Source organism: Mus caroli, unplaced genomic scaffold (genome assembly GCF_978045245.1).
Source record: "Mus caroli unplaced genomic scaffold, Mus_caroli_1 scaffold_7, whole genome shotgun sequence".
Classification (NCBI taxonomy): Eukaryota; Metazoa; Chordata; class Mammalia; order Rodentia; family Muridae; genus Mus; species Mus caroli.
The window spans coordinates 28,536,404-28,547,500 of NW_028227262.1; positions in this window are offsets into that span (position 1 = coordinate 28,536,404).

Here is an 11,097-nt window from a genome sequence, read left to right on the forward strand (position 1 = left end):
AAGCACAGGAGGCGAAGCAGGAGCTCAGGGTTGACCGAAGATTCGAACCCCAGAAATCTGGATCTCCATAAGGCACACATTTAGTTTAAAGAGGAGACACTCCCACACTCCGGAGGCCTGCTCTCCCTTCCTCTGCCTTTCTTCTTTCCCTCTTAATTGAGGATGACAAAGGGAAGCCCAGCTCTTTTGTCTTTGTCTCATCATCTTCTGTGGAATTCTAGGATAATAACTCAAAGGGAGAGATAGAGAAACTTGAAAATCCTCTTTAGCGATAAAACCCATCAAAATATTGTCTTGGAACAGTGAAGTGGTTGGGTCAGAGGATCCAGGCTTCTACAATTAAGCATGACAATGCATGTTAGGCCCCTGATAGACAGCCACACGGTGGAGGACAGAAGCAGTTCCTCCAAGCTGTGGCAAGCAAGTGGGGGTGGGAGGCTGGGAGTAGTAAGAAAAATAAAAGTTTTAATTATAGAATAAATAATATTTAAGAAATTAGTCTTACTAGAACTTCTCTTTTTAATTCTGCAGATGGCTATTCTTGTTTATTATAGAATTTTAAAAGCTAGAACTTTTTGTTTGGGGGATCAGAAACAAAATATTAACCATTTCCTCCTCCCTTGCCTTCCTGTTTTGGCAATTTCCATTATCTTTTAACTTCATAAATGCATCTGGCTGGGGAGAGGGGAAACCAGAAGAAAATACAAAAGAGAAAAGCACCTGAATAAATTTCCAAAGAAATTTCCTTTGTAAGGAGCTCATTGGCTGTAAGAGGAAACAGCTGTGATTGGTTAGGAACCTGCTCAGGTCGTCAGGTTTGCCCTGTATCTGAACCGTACCCGAGCGCATAGGCATCACGTGGAAGGAAACAAGAAGCAGGATTTGGAAAGTGTTTTATCTCTCGGTCACATGGTGACCCTGCGCCAAGGGTCATCCTACTTCTTCTGTAGGAGGCCAGAGAGTAAATATTTTTTTGGCCTTTGTAGAGCACATGGCTTTTGTCACACCCACTCAGCCCTGCTTTTATTGTATAAAAGCAGCCATACACTGTGTGTGAGTGAGTGAAGGACGGTGGTAGCATTCCAATAAAACTTTATTAACAAAAACAGGTGCTCAGAGATTCTAAAACCAAGACCAGGTGTGGCCCGACAAGTTGTAGTCTGCTGAACCCTGTACCAAAACCTTAAGTAGAAACATCTTTCAAGTCTGATTTTTATGGTGTGACTACTGCTGAACTCTCATGAGCTGACACTGTGTTAAACTCTCTGGGGACATTCACATTGTAAAGGACGGTCCTGAAACTTGTGAATGGGACTTCTGACATTTGGCTGTAGGGACATTTGCCCCAGGTGGGAAAAGTTTCATCTTTTTTTTTTTTTTTTTTTTTTTTTTACTGTTAGGGTGATTTTTGTAGGGTGAAGTCAAGAAAGATTTTTAGGGAAACTCTGTTGGGGAAGGTTTTTGTTTGAACACACTTGAATTTACCCTCATACCAACTCAAAGCAGTCATGGGGGTGGGAGTATTAAATATGGCTGTAAAGAGGCAGAATTACAGAAGACAATAAGAATATCCCTTTGCATGGCATGCTAAGTACACACCGATAGTCCCAGCCAGACTGAGGCTGAGGTAGGAAGGTAACTTTTGAACTCAGGATATTTTAATCTTACAAAATGTTAAAAAAACAAAACAAAACAAAACAAAAAAGGGTTCTGCAAGTCATGGTGGTGCACGCCGCCTCCACGCTCTCGGCGCCTCCACGCTCTCGGCGCCTCCACGCTCTCGGCGCCTCCACGCTCTCGGCGCCTCCACGCTCTCGGCGCCTCCACGCTCTCGGCGCCTCCACGCTCTCGGCGCCTCCACGCTCTCGGCGCCTCCACGCTCTCGGCGCCTCCACGCTCTCGGCGCCTCCACGCTCTCGGCGCCTCCACGCTCTCGGCGCCTCCACGCTCTCGGCGCCTCCACGCTCTCGGCCCTCCGGAAGGCAGAAGCAGGTGGCTGGGTGTGAGTTTGAGATCAGCCTGGTCTACAGAGTGAATTCCAGGACACAGTGCTACACAGAGAAGCCCTGTATCCAAAAAACAAAACAAAACAAAACCCAAAAACAAAATCAGTGTCTTTAAAAATCATTTTTAAAATGTGACATGTAAGAATTGTAAGGCAGGCTGGGCATGGAGGCTCCAGCTTGTAGATAGTAGCTTAAGAGGGTGAAACAAGAGGAACACGCTCAAGTCCAGCCTGTTATAAAAAGAGACCCTCTTTCAACAAAATATAAAAAATATTCTTAAATTACTGTGGACTGGGGATGTAGTTCAATAGTAGAACGTTTGCCTAGTAGGTGAGAGACTCCAGTTCCTAGGACCACAAAAAGAAAAATGATAAATATTTATAATATTTATAATTATAACATGCGCTGCTCCAATGCAAGCACACACTGTATAATGTTCGCGTTAAGGCAAACGTATCTATTTCCTCAGACAGTTATCATTTCTGTGTAGTGAAAACATTCTAAGTGCTCCATGTTCTTTAAAAGGCATGTACATTTTTCTCACTGTATATCAAGTGGAATGTAAGATCCTTTAACTGAATAGTGGGGAGCCCCGGGGTCAAGTCAGGTGACTCTGCTGAGTCACTGTGTTTTTTAGACAAGTCACTTATCCCTTCAGGTATTATATTCTTCTTCATGTGTGTGAAAACTGAAGTTGTAAAAATAATGATTCCAAAGATTGGTGCACCTCTCAACTCTTATTCCTAATGAATGTTTATATTAAACACTTCCTAAGTAACAGTGTATGCACTCAACTCCAGGTCTGAGTTTAGCGTAAAAAGTTAAGCTTAGAGGGGCTGGCGAGATGGCTCAGCAGGTGAGAGCACTGACTGCTCTTCCAAAGGTCCTGAGTTCAAATCTCAGCATCCACATGGTGGCTCAAAACCACCTGTAATGAGATCTGATACCCCTTTCAAGTGTGCTACAGTATACTTATGTATAATAATAAATAAATCTTTGGGCCGGAGCAAGCAGGGACTAAACGAGCAGAGTTGACCAGAGCAAGCAGAGGTCCTAAAAATTCAATTTCTAACAAACACATGAAGGCTTACAACCATCTGTACAGCTACAATGTACTCACATACATAAAATAAATAAATAAATCTTTTTTTTAAAAAAGTTAAGGGTTAGATATATGTGCATGAGGGCTGAAGAGATGGCTCAGCCATTAAAGGCTAGGCTCACAACCAAAAATATAAGAAATATGTGCATGAACCAGGCATGGTGGCATATGCTTTTTTCCCAGAATTCAGGAGGCAGAGGCAGGTGGAGCTCTGTGTTAGAGGCCAACCTGGTCTACAGAGCAAGTTCCAGGGCAGCCAGGGCTATACAGAGAAACCCTGTCTCAAAAAAAATTTTTTTAAGAAGGAGGAGGAGGAGGAGGAAGAGAAGAAGACAGAGGAGGAGGAGGAGGAGAAGGAGGAGGAAGAAGAGGAGGAAGAAAGGGAGAAAGAAAGGAAGGAAGGAAGAGAGAAAGGAAGGAAGATGTATGTAAGAGATTGAAATAGAAAAAAGAAAATTTAAATAGAAAAATTCATTAGCTTTACTTTCACCAATCAAATTGTCTCTAATAGACTATCTATGTATTAGAGAAATCTTAGGGAAAATGACCTCTGTCTGGCACCTCTGCTAGTGGAGACATATGTCTAACAGATGTGAGAATAAAAGTGAACTTTGGAACATGCTTACAGACTCATTTCCAAATTCACTACTAGGAAATCTGGGTCCAGAATGGATAGTAAAAGAAAGATCTGGTGGCCTAGAGTAGGAGCTGATGGTTCAGGGACTGTTGCGAGGCCCAGAGAGCTCAAACAGATGAACAAGAATTGAATTCAGTAACCTTTGTGTGTCTAATAAAACTTTTCATAGTGAACAAAGTAACAGGATGTCTCCATTTTCACAGTTCAGTAGAACAACTACTAGCCATATGTAGATACTAAGCAAATGAAATGTGGTTGGTATGGGTCAGTATTTGTATTTTAATCTATTTTAATAATAAAAAAGCCAGATATGGGAGCACACATCTTTAATCTCATTACTCAGGAGGTAAAGGCTGGTGGATGGGTCTCTGTGACATAGTTCTAGACTAGCCAGGGCTACATAGCAAGACCTTGTCTCAATGAATAAGTGGATTAATAAATTCATGAATGGGGCTGGAAGGATACTTTAGTGGTTAAGAGAACATACTGCTTTTTTTTTGGGGGGGGGAGGGTCGTCCAATTTCAGTTCCAAACACCCACATTGAGAGATTCACAACCACCTGTAAGTCCATCCAGCTGTGGAAATCCAATACCCACTTCTGGTCTCCAAGAGCACCCAAGAGCACATAGAACAAACACACACAAACACATAATTGCAATAAATAAATAGATTTACATTTAGTCAGCTGTGTATGAGTATGTGTGCATTGATTACCATCAAACTGGACTCCTGAATACTAGACAATTGCTTTATTACTGAGTCACATGGCAAACCCTAAAGAGTTACATTTGTTTATTGTTTATTGTTTATTATTTATCTTTGCCTGTTCATTATTTATTTATTTAATTTTGAGGCAGAGTTTCCCTGGGTAGCCCAGGTTGTCCTTGAACTTGCAATGCTGTTGCCTCAGCCTCCTGCGTGCTAGAATAGTCATGCAACACCACATCTATTTAAATAGTTTTGCTTATTTATTCAATCATTCACTGCGTATGTGTGTGGTTTTTTGTTTGTTTGTTTGTTTTTGTTTATTTGTGGTTTTTCTTTGTTTGTTTGTTTGGTTTTTTGTTTTTTGTTTTTTGTTTTTGTTTTTGTTTTTGTTTTTTTTGAGACAGGGTTTCCCTGTATAGCCCTGGCTGTTCTGGAACTCACTTTGTAGACCAGGCTGGCCTTGAACTCAGAAATCCACCTGCCTCTGCCTCCCAAGTGCTGGGATTGGTGTCGGCCACCACTGCCTGGCTTGTGCGTGTGTTTTAAGACAAGGTCTTGTTATATAGCCCAGGCTAGTCTTGAGCACAAAATGATCCTCCTGTCTCAGCTTTCCAGGTGTTGGGATTACAGTGTGACCCACCGGGTCTGGTTTAAATAGTTATATTTATATAGCTAGTAGCTAATATAATGGCCAGTGAAGTTCTTCTGTCTAAAATCTGATTTGACATTAATAGCAACTCAGGCCCACAGCTCTCTGGAGTGCCCTATGAGACCCTGGGACATTCTTCATTGCTACAAAATTTCCCTTCTTTCAAATTCAGAGCAGGGGATTTTAGCTGTGGCTCACTCTAGAGTTGATGGTGACAGAGCCTTCCTGAGACTGATGTGGAATACTTCTCACCTTTCACCTCTGTGACAGAGTTAAGAAGTGGCCCACGCCTTTAGTCCCAGCATTTACATTCCGGAGGCAGAGGCAGGCCAATATCTGTGAGTTCAAGGCCAGCCTGACCTACATAGTGAATTCCAAGACAGCCAGGGCTATGTAGAGAGACCCTGTCTTACAAAAGCGGGGTGATGGGGTTCTGGTGCTCTTCTGGCATTCAGGGGAGAACACTCTCATCTCTGCAAATGAAGGGAGTCTGTGGGTTTCAATGACTGTAAGCCAGGGGCAAACCCTTTAGTAACTGGGCTCTTGGGTGAAAGTTAATACAAGAACCAAGAGAAGCTGCTAGAATCCCCTACAATTGCTCCCCCTCATCTTTTCAAGCCATCCTCTAAGGCACCTCTTGGGAACTAGTAGAGTTCTTGGCCATGGCAGCGTTTGTCTCTCCCAGGGAGGTCTTTGATTGTGTTAAACTGGGAATCACACATTCTGTGGAGTTTTCAAGCGACATGGATATATGTGAAGATGAGGGTTTAAAAACCGCAATCCAGTTGCAGGAGGGACACTGTCCCACTGTGGGTCCTATTGACTTCTCAGAGAGGGGACAACTTAATGTCACAGTTCCACTGTTTCCCAAAGGGCACTGATGCTCAGGTTTGGGTGTGGGAGGGTGAAAGCCAGAAGGTAGTGGTGTAGGTGAGACCTTTAAACACATGCATGCCTGGTGCCTGTGGACATCAGAGGACAGTGCTGGGTTTTTAGGAACTGGGATTATGGATGGTCATGAAGCACCACGTGGTTGCTGGGAACTGATGGGAATTGAACCCAGATCCTCAATGCAAGAGCAACAGTGTTCTGAACCACGGAGCCATCTTTCTAGCCCTCAGGAAAGGACTTTTAAGATCAAGAATTCTGAGCAGAGAATAGAAACCAGAGATTGGAGACCAGACAAAAAACAAAACTCCTCAAAGAGTCCTTGTCTAACCTTCTGGCAATCAATAGTAGTTTATTGGTGATGTTAGAATTGCTTATTTATAAGCGTAGTTTCCTGGTTGCACTATGAATCATTTGCATGTATTGTCTGTACATGCGAGTAATCATGCCTGTAACAACTCCTCTTCTAATAGTCCCTGAGGACTTGGGGGTACTTGGTTTCCTTTGGCCTTCACGATAACCCAGTTATTAATGATATAGTTCACAGTTGAGGAGTCTAAATGCAGACAGAGCTGCCCAAGATCCTCACTGATGAGAGCAGAGTTCACCTGAGATCTCTTCCCTCCACATGCTCCACCATGCTCCACTGTAACCTCCACGTCTCAGCTCCAGCACACACACTGGGGCAGGCACACGCACGCAGTCGATACAGCTATGGTGGTGTTTAACAGGCTATTGATAGTAATAACTCACAGTCACCCAAGGAAGCAAGTCTACTTTTAACTCCTGGTCCTTCAGCCTGCTGGTGTGATTGTGGGTGTGGAGGGGAGGGGAGAAGGGGGAGGGTTTCTCTGTTGGCTATTTGTATTTGGCAGTACTGTGGATACACCTAAGGCTTTGTACCTGTTGGTCTAAAGATTTTGTTTTCTAGAGCAGAAAGTTCAGAGTTCTCATAATATCCCTCCTTCTGGTCTTCCACACTCCTCTACTTCCGTGCCCTTCATAGCGTGGTTCTGGAAACCTGGCTTAGGTGCATGTCAGAATGTAAAACAGACACACAGATGGGTACAGAGAAGCTGGGATGGGGTGGGCTATGCTTGCTTAGTGGAGTGCACACACTACCCAACACTGGGAAATTCATCTCTTTTACTGTGTACAGCACAGGAAGACGGGAGTTTCAGAGAGACTGTAGTCATCTCGGAGGGCAGAAGCTGCCAGTTGTTAATGTTTGTACATGCTGATCAAATCGTTAGTAGGCTCATGTACTTGGACCAGAGTTTGCTGTGTCTCTGAGCCTCACCAGGGGAAAGCTTTGCCGTACCCACGGGTCTGAGGTTGGGGGCCTTTACATGGCAGTGCCCATTCAGGCTTTCCTCTGCTCCCTACACTCAGCTATCAGAATCCCGCACCAGCCAGGGTTGTTCGTCTGTTTTCACTGGAGTCATTACCACCTCTCAGTCTATAGCAGGCATGAGGGGTTCCTCTTGGGATTGTACTTGCCCTGGGGTTTTGTTATTACTTTATATGGGTTTGGGTTTTCCTGCTAGAGACTGAGCCCGGAGCCTTGCATACACTCATATGTTAACATGTGCTCTAGCACCAATTGATACCCCAGACTCCTTCCTGTGGCTCTGATTAGCTGAGGATCAAACCCAGGACCTTGAGCAGGCTTTCAGGGAGCCGCCCTCCAGGCCTTAGGTGTGGTTTTTACCTTCCTTACTTTCCCTGGGTTCCTCAAATCCCTGCTGCACTGTGAACTGCAGAACCTACCAACTGCAAAGCAGCCACAAGGTTCCTTGTCCCCTCACACTCTGCCTTTGGACACGTTTCCAGGGGGTAGCTGAAGAAAATAAAGGGGCAGAGAATTTTTTTTTAATTTGTGAACAGCTCCAGGACAAAGATTTTGTGCCTCATGTTCCTCTGACAACCAGTTCCTCCCCCACCCCCACCACAGTTCTCAAATTTACAGTGGCACTGTGACATTGATGTCACTAGCGCACATGGAACAGTAAGAACTTACTGGAGGGCCCATGAGAACAGGGTTTTGGTTTTGGAAGCTCCCCTAGCAGTGAGCCTCAGCTGAAGAGTATCTGATCCCCGGCTTTGAAGGAACACTCCCTTCCTCACAGAACAGTCAGAGTTCCCAGACAAAATTGATGCTCAGAAGATTCCTGTTATAAAAACTACTGGTAACTAACGCAGACCAGGGTGATCAGGGTAGGAAATGGAAGTGTGGTTTCCTGGACTTCGTCACAAAGCCACTGATAGTCACGTGATCTTCCGTGAGTCATTTCCTATCTGGTACCTTGGTTTCATTCATCTGCAAAATGTAGAGAGAATTTTGTAAATGTTCATCTAGTCACTTTTTTTTTTCCTGATCAGAAAAGTAATATATGGCCATTATTTAAGCAACAACAACAAAACAGAATATAGCCAGCTGGTGGTGACCCACTCCTTTAATCCCACTACTCAGGAGGCAGAGGCAGGTGGGTCTCTATGAGTTCAAGGCCAACCTGGTCTACAGAGTGAGTTCTAGGACAGCCAGGCTAAGGTGGGTCTCTATGAGTTCAAGGCCAACCTGGTCTACAGAGTGAGTTCTAGGACAGCCAGGCTACACAGAGAAAAACGAAAAAGGGGGGGGGGGGAGGAACCACACCTTCAGCCATGTGCAGTGCCTCCCAGACACACAACACAGACAAACAACTCGTGAGGCTGGCTCTTCATACCTGCTACTCAAAGCAGTAAGAGTAATGAGTGAAAGGCGTGTCTTTTAAGTCTATTACCTGGAGACAAATGTAACTCTTCCTCAACTCCCCCGCCTTACAGTCACAACTGGAGGTTGGAATTGAGGAAACTTAATTCTGAGTTCATTTCAGAAGCTCTCGATGGGGTTGACACTCACACCCTGGTCATTCTGACTGCAAGTTCGTACTTTTCACAGTGGAGTGCACTCACTACCCAACACTAGGAAATTCATTTCTTTTTCTGTGTACAGCACAGGAAGACGGGAGTTTCAGAGCCACTATAGTCATCTTGGAAGGCGGAAGCTGCCAGTTGTTACGTTTATAACACAGTCCTCACCACCGGCCTCTTGATTTTTGTTTTGGTTTTTGTGTGTATGCAGCCTAGGCTGGCCTCAAACTCCATCTGTCCTGGAGAATGGCCTTGATGCTGAGAGTAAGGCGTCACCGCCAAGCTCTGCTTTCTTCCTGGCTCACACAACTCACGGAGACATTTCTTATACAACAATCTTCTCCATTTCATATCGTGTGTGTCCTCTGCTTCTTCCCTATGTCATTGAATACAAGAGGAAAATGGCGGCTGCGTATACAACAGGGTGGTCATAAGGTGAAAACACACTGAAACGAATTCCTGTGTGAGATTATAGTAAACAGAATGCACAAATAAACCAAGGCAGGAGTGGATGGCTATGCACATCTGGTAAGGGCTCAGCTGGCATCTGTAACCACAATCTGTATCCTGCTGGATTCCAAGCCATGTAGAACCCGGCTGAGCCAACACCTCACTCCATCACACCCCTCCTCACTCTTGGGATGATGCATCTCTCTACCTCCGTACTTGGCCACTTCCTCCGCCATCCTGCAAAAGCCTGCAGTTCCCCAGCCCTTTGAACTTGACTTTGAAAGGCACACAGTGGAGAAAGACACTTCTGCTTGTCTGTGCTCTGTTTCCTCTCCCACCTGAGCCAAGTGTTTGCCTTCTTGTCTCTGAGTCCCTATCATCTCACTGGCTTAGATTTAGTTTGGGGTTTCAATATGATTTTGGATTATTAATATAGCATTGCATAAGCCCTATATAGAATATAAGGAAAACAGAGGAAGGAACATACCACAAATAACTTTGCGATCCTAACACATCCCACACTTTCTCTAATTTTCTAAAATCATCTTTATACCTTCATATATGTCTGTGCACTATGTGTATGTGTCTGGTGCCCTTGGAGGCCAAAAGAGGTCATCAGATACCCTGAGTTACAGATGGTTATGAGCTACCATGTAGGTGCTGGGGGCTGAACCCAGGTCCTCTGGGAGAGCAACAAGTGATCTTTACTGTTTTCTCTGCAGCTCCTTCTGTTGTTGTTTAAAGAAAACTTTGAGTCTATTCACTCCTATAATTACTGCGTTTTTTTACATTCATTTATTTATAATGTTTGTGTGTGTGTGGTGGTGGTATGAACATGTGTTGTGTCTCTCATCAGGAAAACTCTATCCCATAACAATTGTGCAAATGGACCTGTGGGGGTGTTGGAGGACAACCTTGCTAGTTGTTTTTTTTTTCCCCCCTGCACCATGTAGGACCTGGGCATGGAATACAGGTTGTCAGGCTTGGCAGCAAGTGTTTTGACTCATAGTCCCACACTGCCCTATTTTTTTCACTTAGGATGCCTTTTAAGCTAATGACCCTTTGTAAGCAGTACTGCCAATTCATGGGTACAGGTACCATCAACTCTCAGTCTTGGTGTATTAGATGGTGAACTCACAAAGATCAGACTGTCTGCACCAACACTCCTGGCACTTGAAAAGAGGCTCTCCAGTTATTTTAGTCTACATTAGAGACTTAATCTAGCTAGGGTCAGGAGAATGACAAATTCAAGGCCATCCTGGGTTGCATGGTGAGTCCTTGTCTCAAATCAACACAACAAAAACTTCAAACTAGCCAGGCGGTGGTGGCACACGCCTTTGGTCCCAGCACTCAGGAGGCAGAGGCAGGCGGATTTCTGAGTTTGAGGCCAGCCTGGTTTACAAAGTGAGTTCCAGGACAGCCAGGGCTATACAGAGAAACCCTGTCTCGGAAAACCAAAAAGAAAAAGAAAAAACAAAACAAAACAAACAAACAAAAAAAACCCTTCAAACTAATCTAGTATACAGTCACTACACCTTGCTAGAGTTACCTTGAATCTAATCCAGGTTCGGTGTATGTAACAGTCTTGTGAAAATTTCCCATATTTGTTGTGTAATTACTGTCTGGGACATTGCCCGTTACATTGTACAGCAGCCCCTAAAATGAGAGCCTTTGTGTGAAAGAAAAGAAGATTTAATTTGGAAAAAAATCTTTCTGTGGTTGTTGTTCTGGGTAACTGACAGG